Genomic DNA, 13151 nt, shown 5'->3' on the forward strand with positions numbered 1-13151 from the left:
TGGTTTACAACCATAAAATCTTTCCCCTTTCCCCAAGGGCAGGGGGAAAAAAGTGTGCATATTATTTTAATCCCTCACCAGTAACACCTCTGCAGAAATGCTATTAGTCATTTATCAGACATAGGCTCTGTCAGCTGATACAAAACCAGAGAGGAGTATGGCCCAGACAACAATATAAACCTTCTCGGGTAACAGAGTCATCCCTAAATCAAATTCCCAGTCTGGGCCCAACCAAAGAACCTGCTTTTAATAAAGGATTGTCAGTCTTAGGCTCCCTCCTTCCAAACACGTACATTAGCGGGATCAAGACCTACCCAACAGGGCTTTACCCACTGCTGTAATAACACAGGATTAAGGACTAGAATTACAGGATGATGATACAGCGCGACAAAAAGGTGTTACCTGCGTATGTTTTGGGAGGACATTTCAGATGACCGATGGAGCAGAAACTGCACTGCTCATACCAAATAAGGAGCACTGAAAACGTTCCTTCCAGGTCTTGTTACTTTCTTCGTAAAGTGCTCTGTCAGAGAGAACTGAGTCAAAGACCATTTCAGTGTTTGATCCTGTGCTGCCTCTGTCTGCCATGCACCCTCTCCCCAACACACACGCACCGAGGAAAGCAGAAACATCCTGGCTTCTTTGAACAATTAACCCTAATTCAGGGGAAAGATAAATTTTGAAGGGGGTCAGGTTCTCCTCCCCTGTGCACCTGGTATAGTCATTTGCAAGTATGTAGCCTCATAAATGGGTACAAATTACTACAATCAGTGACTGGAAAATTTTAAGTTATTTGCATTTATCACGTACTTTGCAGATGGATAACAGTAACCAGGTGCAGGGAAGTCGAGAATCAGGTCCTATGTTGGTTGCACTGTTACTTAGTAGCAAGTGTAACACCAAATGCACCTTCTAAAAACAAATGGCAGTCACTACTTGTTAATACACATTGAGTTACACAATATTCTGAGAAATACAAAGACCTTACATCCTTTCCCCCGGGGAAGAAAAGTTTGCAATATTGCTTGTGTTCTGGTTCAGCAAGAGCCAAGGGGTGGTCAGAGCTGTGGAGCTGTTAGATGGCTGATCTTCAAGGAAAGGTAAGATCTGGCAGGCAGGTGAGGCAATGCAGGGAAATGAGTTTAGCATGTGGCTCTAACTTAGCCTGAGGTACAAAATGAGTCTCAGGTGTCCACTGATCATCCACAGAAAAAGTGGCTCTGCTTGAAGCTCCTTCTCATTACAGCAACAGAGGAAGCCCTGGAGAGATGAAGCGACAGCCACGTTCTGCTGCCTGTAATTATGTGAGGAAGTGAGAGATGGTGACTCATGGCTCAGGGGCAGCAGGAGCACAGCTATGACACCACCGCGTGGCCCTGGATTAGGAGGTGGATACTCACAAGAACGTGTTACTTTGTGCAGACAGTTACATTACATCACTTGTAAAAATGGATCGAGTGTGTTTTACTAGGCACTACTATTTCTGCATTTAACGCACTCAGTGTATAATTCAGACTCAGCATGGCATCTTGAAACTCTGCAAAGATTTGTCCATTCACTCTCTTTAAAGCCACAGTCCTCATCCCCACTTCTGCTTTTTCATCCAGGATTTTTCTCTCTTTCTGCCATCCACAGTGTTTGACTTGGCACAACCCAGTGCTGCCCCATGGCCCCCACCCTGAGCTTGTCCCTGTTTTACCAGAACACACTAACACAAGGCTCCCTCAGATGCCAAGGTATTTCACTGGCTGTCCTACGTGGAAATAGATGAGTAGGTGTATTACTGCTTGTGAACGAGCACAGACTGACCACAGGCTTCATGGACTTTCTTATTCAAGACATTAACACAGTTTGCTGTCCAAGCCTTGAGATATTTCTGGAACCCATCCATGAGAGAGAGGAAGAACAGCAGGTGGGCCAGAATACGTAGTTTTAGGGTCTGGATTTTGCAACAGAACTGAACAAGCACAAACTGCTGTACAAGTGCTTCCTATTCTCCTAATACAGAAGGTGAAATTGTATCTGGAGAAATTGTATCTGTAGGGTTTTCCCCTGGCTAGAGCTTCATTCTCTGTTAGTGTAACTGTCGGCAAATGGTGATTTTGGCAACAAACTTGCCAAAACACTGACTTCCCTGTTGCTCATGTCCAATTTACTGAATGTCTATGATTCTAGATTTAAACTGTTGATTTTTTCAACGTATCTATGCCATGGCTGTCAATGAGCACTCATGCAAAACCCACTCCTAACTAATAATTTCAGTTAATTTGCTTACTTGCATCTCCAAATATGACTAAAAACAACTCCCACCTTTTAAAATGCCTTTTTTTGGTTTCCAGTTGTAGGAGTCTGCATGCTAACACTGAAATCCTGATCTGACTGCTGCTCTAATTTGCATGAGTATAAATCAGGAACAGCTGTCTGGTATACATGAACTCACAGCCAGAACATTTAATTTTTAGGAGGGCAGATTAGCAAAGGCAAAGGCAGAACCCAGGAAAAAGAAAGGGATCGTAAAGTAGAAAAGTGATGGAGCCAGGCACACAGAGGATACTGTGTCCCCAAATAGTTCAGCGTCAAATAACAAAAATAACTATAACTTCATTGCTTTAAGAGCTCAATTAACCATGGAGTTACACAGTAGCAAGGAGACACATCTAAGAATAAAAGATTATATCAAGTCGATATGTCCAGCTAAGGCCTTTCTTTGGTCCATGCCTGAACCTGTCTTTTGCTCTGTGACCTGAAATTTAATCTTTTGTGAATTAAATACCCTAAACGTAATCCTCTGTGAAATTAATATGTAATCATCCCTCCATTATCAGGGGAAACGGGGTTGAAAAAACTGAAAGATGGAAAACCTAGATAATAGAAGAACTTCTGGGCTAGAGTTGTCCTGTTTATAAACACTGTGCCCCAGTGTAAACATCCTGCTCAGTTAAGCTGCAAAGTGCAGAACCAGTTTAGACATCACTGCAAGTCTAACATGGCTTATTCCCAAACTGAGTCAGGCATCCAGAAATAATGGAGAATAAACTCTGGTTTTTACTGTTACTACAGTGCGCAGGAATTTTAATTCGTGTTTGTAAAGTGTGATGTAGTGATCTAGATAGCGTTGTGATGGTTTTGCAAGCATCAATAAAATAGTCATTAAAATGCAAAAATAATTTCAAGAAGAATAAGATGTCAGCTCTTAAATAGAATTGAAGTAACATAAGTATCCAGTTGCAGGAATGAAAGACTTCATCTAGGGAGAACAGCAACATCGTACTCCTCAACGCACTGTGGAGGGAGGCAGGAAAGCACTCTCAACTTCCAAAACTAACGAAGAAAAATACCTGCAAATTCCAGGAAAAGGATGAAAAACACTTCAGGCCTGGTAGATTATGATTATTAACACATTAGCTTTCCCCAGGTTATGCTGAAGCCTGTTTACGGAGCTCACTCTGCACGTTTGCTTGTTCTCCCCGGTCGTTGTTTGGATAAAGAAGCTGAAGACTGAAGCAAAATTTTCCAGTGCCTGGGTATACAAAACCTGCCTTCTGGGTAAGTCTCTATTTGCTTCTATGACCTTTTGCTATCAGCTTCTCCTGAAAAAAATATTTCAGTCAGCACCACTTTTCACTCGTTCCTCTTTGGTGATTTTCTTTTCACTGGATGTGAATGGAAACAGGTGGTCACAACTGGCAGGTTCTTTTGCGGTTACTCTGGCTTTGCTTTTTCTGCCCCTGCACGGGCTGCACTGCCCATAACTGTGTGTCAGTGGGATGGTGATGTTCAGAAATAACCAGGGTACATTTACAAAGGACCAAGTAAAATTTAACTCAGGGCTGCAGGTTTCTTCATAAGGAAAAAAACAACAAAAAATTGGCTGACATTTGAAAGTGTGAGAAATTTTCCCAATGGTTTGAAAGGAAAATACAGGGGAGATCTAGTGCTTTGAAAGTATTTGGCTACAGAGTTAATGTTTTTATAGGGGAACGGCATCATTTGAAGAATTTGACAGAACACATTAGATTGGAAGCAGAATAATCATCCCACAAACAACCAGAAAATCAAGTTTATGAATAACACACCGAGAAAGACAGCCTGCTTCCGGATCTGTGAAAAGAGAAAGACAAAACTCAGGAGCTGGGCTGACCGCTGCACTGATGATCGTGTGCCTTCAACATTTAATCAGATCAAGATGCAAAAGAATAACCTTTGGAGACAAGCTAGTAACACTCAACCATGGATAGCTGAGACTTTCAAATATGCTGGGGCAGCCAGCTGATGAAGGGCAAACACTGCAGAATTGTATTCCTGATGCGGAACAATGTGGATTAAATTAACGTTGCCCCTTTGCATTTACTGCAAAAAGCTGTATACCCCCTCAGCACCTCAAGCCGGTGACAGTGTAATCCTCAATTCACAAACTGTAAATTTAGAAAAGATTGGAATGTGCAACTGATCATACCTTGGATGTTTACACATGCTGTTTGATCCCAAAATACTGGCTTATGTCATTAATGGCTTGTGTCATGCTCCTTTCTAGCTCCAAAAGTGGCGAAAGTTTACTGTTTTAACTACAGTAGTGAACTGCTTGAATAAAAGCAAAAAGGAAGCAAAAAAAAGCATAAAGGGCACAGTAAAGGATGAATGTTTTATTACTGTGAAGAACAACTGTACTTTGAATATAAAACTTGATGTTACTTTCAGCTCTTGAGATAACCAAAATATGCATGTTAATGACCCAACTTATCTTTCCATGCCTTCACTATTACATACTTGAATTCTTATCATGGCATAACTGGTCTGTTTCCAGTCATCCTCACTTCTGGTTCTCATCCTTCATGACCCCAGAAGTGCAACATAATTAAAAATAATTGCTTATTTATTTGTTTACCCCAGCCCTTCCTAATGCATATGTACTTAAATTGGGGACTTTTCCCTCTCATGCCTAAAGCTGTGGGTATTAACTAATACCCTTTTGCTATTAGTGAATATAGCCATAATTAATATACTTAGTACAGATTTTACTTCAGTCACTTTTAATTTTTCAGCATATTAGATTTGAAATGGTATCCAACCCTTAAAAAGCTTATTTTTTCAAGCCTTTAAGTACCAATTCTTCTTTACGTGCATGCAAGTTTTATGGATATATGCAGAGCTGGAGGCAAAGTCTAAACCTTAATGGTTTATTTCTCCATGGAAAAACATTGATTTTTGCCAAGCTGCTGAGTACCATTTGATAGGGATGAATACTACTGATGCTCAAGGACAAACTGAACATAATGCAAATGCATGAATGCAAAGTAGGGCCTTTTTCAATATTATATGAAGACAATTGATTTCTAGAAGTACACCTGAGTAGTTCAGTACCAAAAACTGCACATCTTATGTGCCTATAACTGGTGTTTGGCCATGGTGATTTTATCATCATGTAGAGCTGGGTCCTTATTAACGGAACAAAATATTAATTTTATTGTAAAAATCCTGCATTAATTTTGCTGTAAGTCATTTTTGTATCCAAACCAAACCCCTCTTCACTTAGAGATGCACTTGATTGTTGACAGTTCTTGTACACTTCTACTGATGCCGAACACCAGCAGGGACTAAGCTGAGCACTTAATGCATCTGGGGTTTAAAACAAGAAAGAAGAGTGGATAGCTGTCAAGAAAATCTCCCATTTCCTTATGAAGTATGGTCATTGTGGGTTTTGTGCTTGGCATGCTGTCCCCAACACAAACAAATTCAGATTTATTTTTTTACTATTATTTTTCTGATGGAAATTTTCTCAGATGCACGTATTGCTAAAACCTGGTGACTGATGGAGTTACCAAACCTAAGTTCTGCTTCAGTGTCCTTAGAGCCCAGCCTGTGACAGACAGTAGGAAAAGACAAATATCACTGAAAGCAGCCAGGGATGAGACATATCCCAGTCAGGAAGGCTGGTCTGGACTAACATGACTGACACACACTGGTCAGGCCTATGGCAAACAGATCTATTCCGGGGACCTCTCACTTGCAAAAGACATTCTGCAGGACTGAGTTTTTGACAGCCACTTGTCCCGAGGTCCGTCTGCCGGGGTGACCTGCCATGGTGCTGGACTCGGGGAAGGTGCACGGCTCGTGACGCCGCAGCCGCGCCGCCTCCCCAGGGACGGGACCCGGGGAGGGCTCCTTCCCCTCCTCTGCTGACAAATTGCACAGCTGTGGTGTTACATGTCAGCACTTGCATTGCGGATCTCCAGAGACAAACCAGGAATGTTCTGCATGCCAGACAGTGGCGCTGAGCCATTACATTAAGACAACCTTCTTGAGGGAACCATGGGCCCTGGGTGGACAAGAAGAGCGGGAAATCCTCTCACGTTCTGACCCACAGCCCTGTAAGGAGAGGCAGACTACTGCAGTGAAGCCAGATCTACAGCTGAAAGAGAAGATACCTTGCAAAAATGTGCTAAATCCACAAGGCCTTTGCTACACAGATACTACACTGATTTCAAACAACTCGCATGGCATTCAGATAAGGTAGGTGAGACTCTATGTCCCTGGAGTCTGAGGTATGCTTTCATCGACATTCATGCAGAGCCTGAAGTTATTTGATGATGTTTATCATCATCTGGAACACTGCCAGTGGAAAACATGATCTTGCTGACCTGGAATCTAACTCAGCTCCTGCGACCTATATATTCAGGGTAAGAGTCAACAGACAAATTCACATTGACATTTAATGCAGAGGAGCAAAAGACACTGAAGTTACCCGAAATGATCTGCTCACCTGTGGAGGTCGTCTTCTAAAATGAGCCTTTCGGTTCAGAACCTACAGTTCCTGAACTATCACAGCTACTAATCTTTCTCCAGGTCTTTTCCCTTTAGAAAAGCTAAAAGGGTTTTTTAAGTCATATTCCTACCAGGAATCTGAAGAATCTCCTTTGGATTGTAAAATTAGATTTGGAAAATATTTATCACATGGACTGAAAAATGGCAAAGCAATCTTGAGAGACAGATGATTGTGGAGGGGAAAAAAAAAAAACCCTTTTATTGTAACCACAGAAGAAAAATAACCAGTATTATCTGTGACAAGAGATCTGTTTATTGAAACATATGACATCTAGAATAGGGAAAATACAAGAATAAACAGAACTTTGACTTGAACTATGGGCGCTTCTCCTTTCTTCCCACTTTAGGAGCAAGTTTCCCTCTTTCTTTATCAGTGTCTTGTGAGAAAGGATATAGAAAAGGAACAGCAAGCACAAATGTTGGGATAAAACCCATGAAGACCAGTAACTCATGGTCACAGGTAACACAGCAAAAGCTTCACTGCCTCAGAAAATAATTCTTAAAAGAAAACTAGTGACACACTGTAGTTGAAGCTACAAGAACATGGATGCACATCTTTTTGGAAAACTTCACTCACAGCTGGTGTAAGCAGTTTGCTGTCAAACCGGAAAGGTGTGTGATTTGGGAATCTGTAAGGGTTAAGTCCTTTTTCTATATTATTATTTGGCAGTCTGAGTAACAGAACAGATCACACATTCGAAACCTGTGTGAGGGGTAAGGCGCTATATAGGCAAGCTGGAGCAGAGAAAGAGATTTTAGAATGATTTGGAGAGATCAGAGAAACAGTCTGAAAAACACAGGATTCGGCTGAGCAAGGACAGGTGCTAAGTCCTCTGCTTAGGAAGGTAAAGTATTGTCTGGGAAAGTACAGGATGAGGAATGACTAGACAGATAACAGTTGTTCTCAATAGGACCTGGGGAGTATTACAGAGGATCAGAGCTGAACATGAGTCAACAATATCATGCTGTCGCAAAGTAGGCATCCATCAACCTGAGCTCTACAAATAGGAATTTTGTCTGACGTAATGCCCTTATTTCTCTTGGTGGTGATAAGGCCTCAGTAAGAAACGACATCCAGTCTGGCAGTTGGATTTTAAGTAGGAAGTGGATTGAGCAATTCAGAAGAAAGGCAAGGGCTAGTCAAAAGCCAATTGTTCAGTCCAGAAAGGAGAAGCAGAAAATAACCTTTAAAGAAGAATGGAATAAAGTGTTTTCGATACCCAGGGTGGAAAAGATGGAAGAAATCAGGCTTAAATCACAGCAACAGAAGTTCAGATTAAACCTCCTAATGGCAAATGAGAAAGTATGCCAAATTTTGAAACCCCAGACACTAGCAGTTTTAAAAATAGGTTGCACAAAACATCTGTCAGGAATGATTTAAACATGATCCACCTTTTGGGCAGGAGGAGGGATTAGATCACTCCTAGGTGCCTCATTTTGTATGACTGCAGGAGTGATCAGACTCTGGGGTAGCAATGAAATACGCAAAATCTCTTGGAAACAAGTGCAGAAGTTGATGTAGTTTGCAGGCTCCAGCAGTTCTTCACAGCCCATACAAATCCCTGGTTCAGGAGGTTTTAAGACGGTCAACAGTTGATGTTAATAAATAGCAAGACCACGCATCTAAAGAGGGTCTTGAAGGTGATGAATAGATACAGTCAAAGTAGGAAGTAAGGAAAATACAGTTTATTAGGGAGACAGAAGCAGAGATCACCCAAACATTTTAAATATTTGTATTTGTACCTAGTGAGAAGGTAAGTCATGGTGCATCTCTAAGAAATGCATCCTTCATCCAGGCACAGGCACTAGCAGACAGCAAGATTTCACACGTGGAATATGTCTTACATTCAGATCTGTCCAGAAAGTCCTGAACCAGAGCTTAAGGAAAGCTTAGTTTAACTGACACTTGTTCAAGTCAAAATTATTAAATATTTCAGCTAATACGCAGTGTCTGTTTAAGCAAGATCCCTGAAGAAGCCATGCCAGCACATACAAAATATAAAACAAATACTGTCATGTCAGGATACCCTGCGCTTACAAAGAATCCTGGCTGAACAGAGCCAGGCGCTTTAATCTGCTCACAAACCCAGCCCCTTTTCTCTCCGCTGTTAAAAAAAGATGTGTGATGAGAATGTGGCTAGTAATCCCGGGGTGAAAGGAGTGGCATAAAACCCACCCATCAGTCACAGTCCACAGAGGTTTTACTTGGGCCCTTGGCTATGATAACACGTCATTACTAATCTTCCAAACATTGCACACGTACAATCTGGACTGCAAGAACTACCCTGCAGTCCATAAACAGACTGAAGTAAAAAGCCATTGGATTAGTTCAGTCTCAGGATTCAAGGAAGAACAAAACCACGCTTCAGTCAGGGAAATTTCTTACCTGAAATCACCTATGAAATTAATTCTGATTTCCAGAAATGCTCAGTTATAGAACTGGGAAAACTCACTATAGTTTCCTTGAACCAAACAACACACAATCCACTTTAGGCACTGAAAGCTCCCTCAGCTTTAGTAGTTTACAAGGAAATTAATTAGATTATAGTTACAATATAGAGACCTTTCCTTTCCTTTCCTTTCCTTTCCTTTCCTTTCCTTTCCTTTCCTTTCCTTTCCTTTCCTTTCCTTTCCTTTCCTTTCCTTTCCTTTCCTTTCCTTTCCTTTCCTTTCCTTTCCTTTCCTTTCCTTTCCTTTCCTTTCGCACCTGCTGGATGAAAAGCAATTGAAAAAAAAAGGCATATTTTAAAAATCATACCTTTCCTCTTCTTTTTTTTTCTTTCCCTTTTCCACTTGTTTTTTCATAGAGAACTTGACATTTCACACATTTTTTCCAGTAAGCGGTTCAATTGCCAAAAAATGCAGCCTCAGGCAAACTTACCAATGAGCTCGTGTTGAACTCAGCCCACGAGCAAGGTAACATTCCTGGAAGAGTTATGTCATTCATCTTCATTTTTCTGACAGTTGCAGTTGTGTCCTTACCCGCTCAGTTTCAAAAGAGACAGTAAAACTTTATGCAGCATCACAGACATTACAAGTGAGGTCACCTGCTCAAGGAAACCCGGGACAGAAACAAAGGCCCAGGGATAAGGACAGAGGGGAGGTAAGACAGACCCCTGAACAAAATATTAATCTTGAATAGTTCTAGTTTTATCTAAGTGTGAATAACTAAAATATGTTCTTCATAAAGAGAAATGTCAGGAAGTTCCAACTCTTCCTCTTGTCTTTTTAGAGAATGAATTTGAACTGAGGGTTCTCCAAAGATACCTTGATATTTCTGCTAGATTTCTAGGACTAGTTTTTTGGGTTTTTTTGTTGGTTGGGGGTTTTTGTTTGTTTGTTTTGGGGTTTTTGTTTTGTATCAAAGCTACCTTGGCTAATATAAACACACAAAAGGCAAAGCAGCAGGGAGAACATTCATACACACATCACCACTCCCTAGGTCTGACTTCTCGTGAAGCTTTCACAAGATCAGAGGTCACTGGTTTTTCTCTTTGTTTTGAAATGAATATCTAAGTGTAAAACTCCCTTCTATTCTCAAAATATTCTCACAAAAGTTGTTTTTTGGGCCAGGCTGAAACAAAATGGAGTTTGGCCAATGACCAGAAGCAGTTCTTTGGCTGCAGCATTTGCTTCCAGCTGACATTTTCAACGGTCTCCAGCTAAAAAGTTTGTCTTTTCCTGGGACACAATTACAGGACAATATATGAGTTGGTTCACATTGTGAAAAACAACTTTCCATCAAGAAATTTGGCAGCTCCACGTTGTGGAAGAGAGACATGAAGAAGGCAGGAGATCCAGCTGCTCTTCTTATATTTGCTTTTCCAGGGCATACCATGGAGTAGGAGAGGCAGTGGGGAAAAAAAAAACACCTATCAGTATGGAACCAAGCATGCAGACCTCTTCAGCAGAAACAGGTGATGGGGGTTTGCCCAACATGGCTTTTATTATACACCCTATCTGCCTCAGCATCAACACTGAGCAGACAAGTCGGCCATGGACCCTTCCTAGAAAGCCCTGTGACAGGCACATGGGGTTTGTAGGCAGCAGGAACCAAGGCTGGTCCTCTCACAGGGGCTGCAGCACACACAGCTGCAGGCATCTCATACTCCGGGGAGCTGGGAATGAGGTAAGGATACACGATCTCTCTCAATCTTTATCCTGGCCCAGCTACCTGAGGTTCAGTGGAGTCATCACCAGAGGCATGTCAGAGTTAGGCAATGAGCTCCCTAGAAATTCTGCTTCACTGGCACAGATCATGATGCTCCAAGTGTCTACTAAACATTGCAGTCTGATAACATACATTTATCCCCTCTTCCTCAACTGTGTTTTCCAAGAAATCTCTTCTGCTCTGTTCTTGATGTAGGCAGGAAAAGCCAAAAGCCCTAATTAGCCTCTGATTGAACTTTCATTAACTTAAACACATAGGGCTTACAGCCATTATCACAGCCTGGAAGACAACATTTGTTAGACATGCTGAAGTAAGCTGGCACCAGTCTCACTAGGTAGCCTCAGGCAACCCAGGGAAATGTCAGTAAATGTTTACCTAGCAACAAAATCCTCTCTAAGAGAGGATCCAAATATTTTCAGAAATTGGTGGTCCTTTCTCCCTGTCTTCTGTGGCTAAAAGCTTGGGGAAAAAAATCCAATCTCTATGTTGCATTACCTTAAATTCCACTTTTTCCTGGTAATTCTTCTGCCTTATTAGTGCTATGTAAAAGAGTTTTTAACAATCTCTTGCTTTTTTCACATAGGATTTGGCTGAGCCAGCAGTGATTTAGCTGGTGGTGATGCACACCCAGGCAAGTAACCGCCTGTGCCGGGTGCGCTCAGCCCAGAGCTGCTAACACTCATCCCAGCTTCCCAAACCGTGACTGCGAGCCCATCTCCTGCTGACAGGAGCATCCTTCCTGCTGGGCCCTCTGAAGGGGAGAAGATCGAAAGGTGCAGTTTATGCACCTTATTGCCTGGAGTGACGAAGGATTAAAGTGGGGCTGGGAGCCAGAAGGGAGGCAGCAGTGGCTAAAAAAGGACAGAAGTTAGGAGATGAAGGGTGTAGGGAGCCAAGGACTGGTTGGACTTCCAGGATGGGGTCTCCTGGGTACTTTTGGGCAAAGCAGTAGCAATCAGCCAACCAAACTGAAGGCAGGGAAGCTGAGCTCCTCAGAGCCTCAAGAGGCATTCAGCACTAACCCCAAGGGCCCTGGCCTGAGACAAAGCATTGCAGCAGAAACAACATTCTGGATCTGGAATTCAGCACAAACAGGCAATACCAACAAAAGACCCCGGAGAGACATACAGATGTATATATATATATATATATTTAAACCAGGACAGAGGGCACTGCCCAACTCCCATAGCTTGCAGAGCCTTCTTGACAGCACCAAAAACACCGCTAGAGCTTATGAGAGATTAGAGCAGACAGAAGGATCCAGGCCAGTGTGTCTGAGGGTGCAGCACTCATCAGGATGAGATGATGGAGGTGCGTAATCTCAAGGAAATGGCCCCAGTCACACGAGTTACAGACAGCTCTGCCATTCCAAGGCAGTGAGAGCAGACCCCCTTTTCAAAGGGGACATCCACACAGAGGTATGGCTGTATGACAGTACATACTAAATGATACCATAAATTGCTTAACATCATTCCACTGAGGTATCTGCTTTGTTATTCCAGCTGGTGGCGAGTTTATGCTCTGAAACATGAGGGTTGGTGTGCTCTGACATTTTATCCAAGCTAATCTGACTACAGGTTATAATCCTACATGCCTAATCCTCATTTTCAAAATGTTTTTAAGTTGTCTGGACAGCATCCTACAAAAGTAAGCACCACAGGTTAAACAGAAGTTATTATTTGTTTTACATTAGCAGTTTATAACCCCATCTCTGACAAGAGCCCTGAAGTGTGAGACTGTGTGGAGAACCCTTCCCGCTCTCCTTACTTAGAGCAATCCCATCACAATACCTGTCCTTCTTTCTGGATATGGCCCTCAGTGACTTGCCCTGAACCATTCAAGATATTTGCAGTAAACCTGGGTATTGAACGTAGCTCTCCCAAGAGCTCATCCAGAGCTTATTTAAGTCAACAGAAGTCTTTATGATTTATTTCAATTAACTCCTGAGCAGGTTCCGAGTCTCAGGGCATGGCCCTTGCTGTCACAGCATGCTTTTTATACTGCTCATTTTATACACCTATCAGATTTCTTCCAACAATCTTTTCCAAATTGAATTGCCTTAGGCTGCAAGGGAACATTTCAGAAAGATGAGGGACTGTGAGATACCCTATTTTCATTGAAAAAAAAAAAAAATCAATGTGACTTGGATACTTATCTG

The 13151-nt window shown here is 42.0% G+C and overlaps 1 long non-coding RNA gene across 1 annotated transcript; it reads left to right on the forward strand.

Annotated features, from left to right (window-relative positions):
• Positions 1–86: 86 nt before the first annotated feature.
• On the forward strand, positions 87–7137 carry LOC135579754 (uncharacterized). The gene is made up of 2 exons (XR_010473451.1): positions 87–3546; positions 3977–7137. It is a non-coding gene; the product is annotated as an uncharacterized LOC135579754 (long non-coding RNA).
• The last annotated feature ends 6014 nt before the right edge of the window (positions 7138–13151 follow it).

The sequence above is a fragment of the Columba livia genome, chromosome 6 (genome assembly GCF_036013475.1).
Source record: "Columba livia isolate bColLiv1 breed racing homer chromosome 6, bColLiv1.pat.W.v2, whole genome shotgun sequence".
NCBI lineage: Eukaryota > Metazoa > Chordata > Aves > Columbiformes > Columbidae > Columba > Columba livia.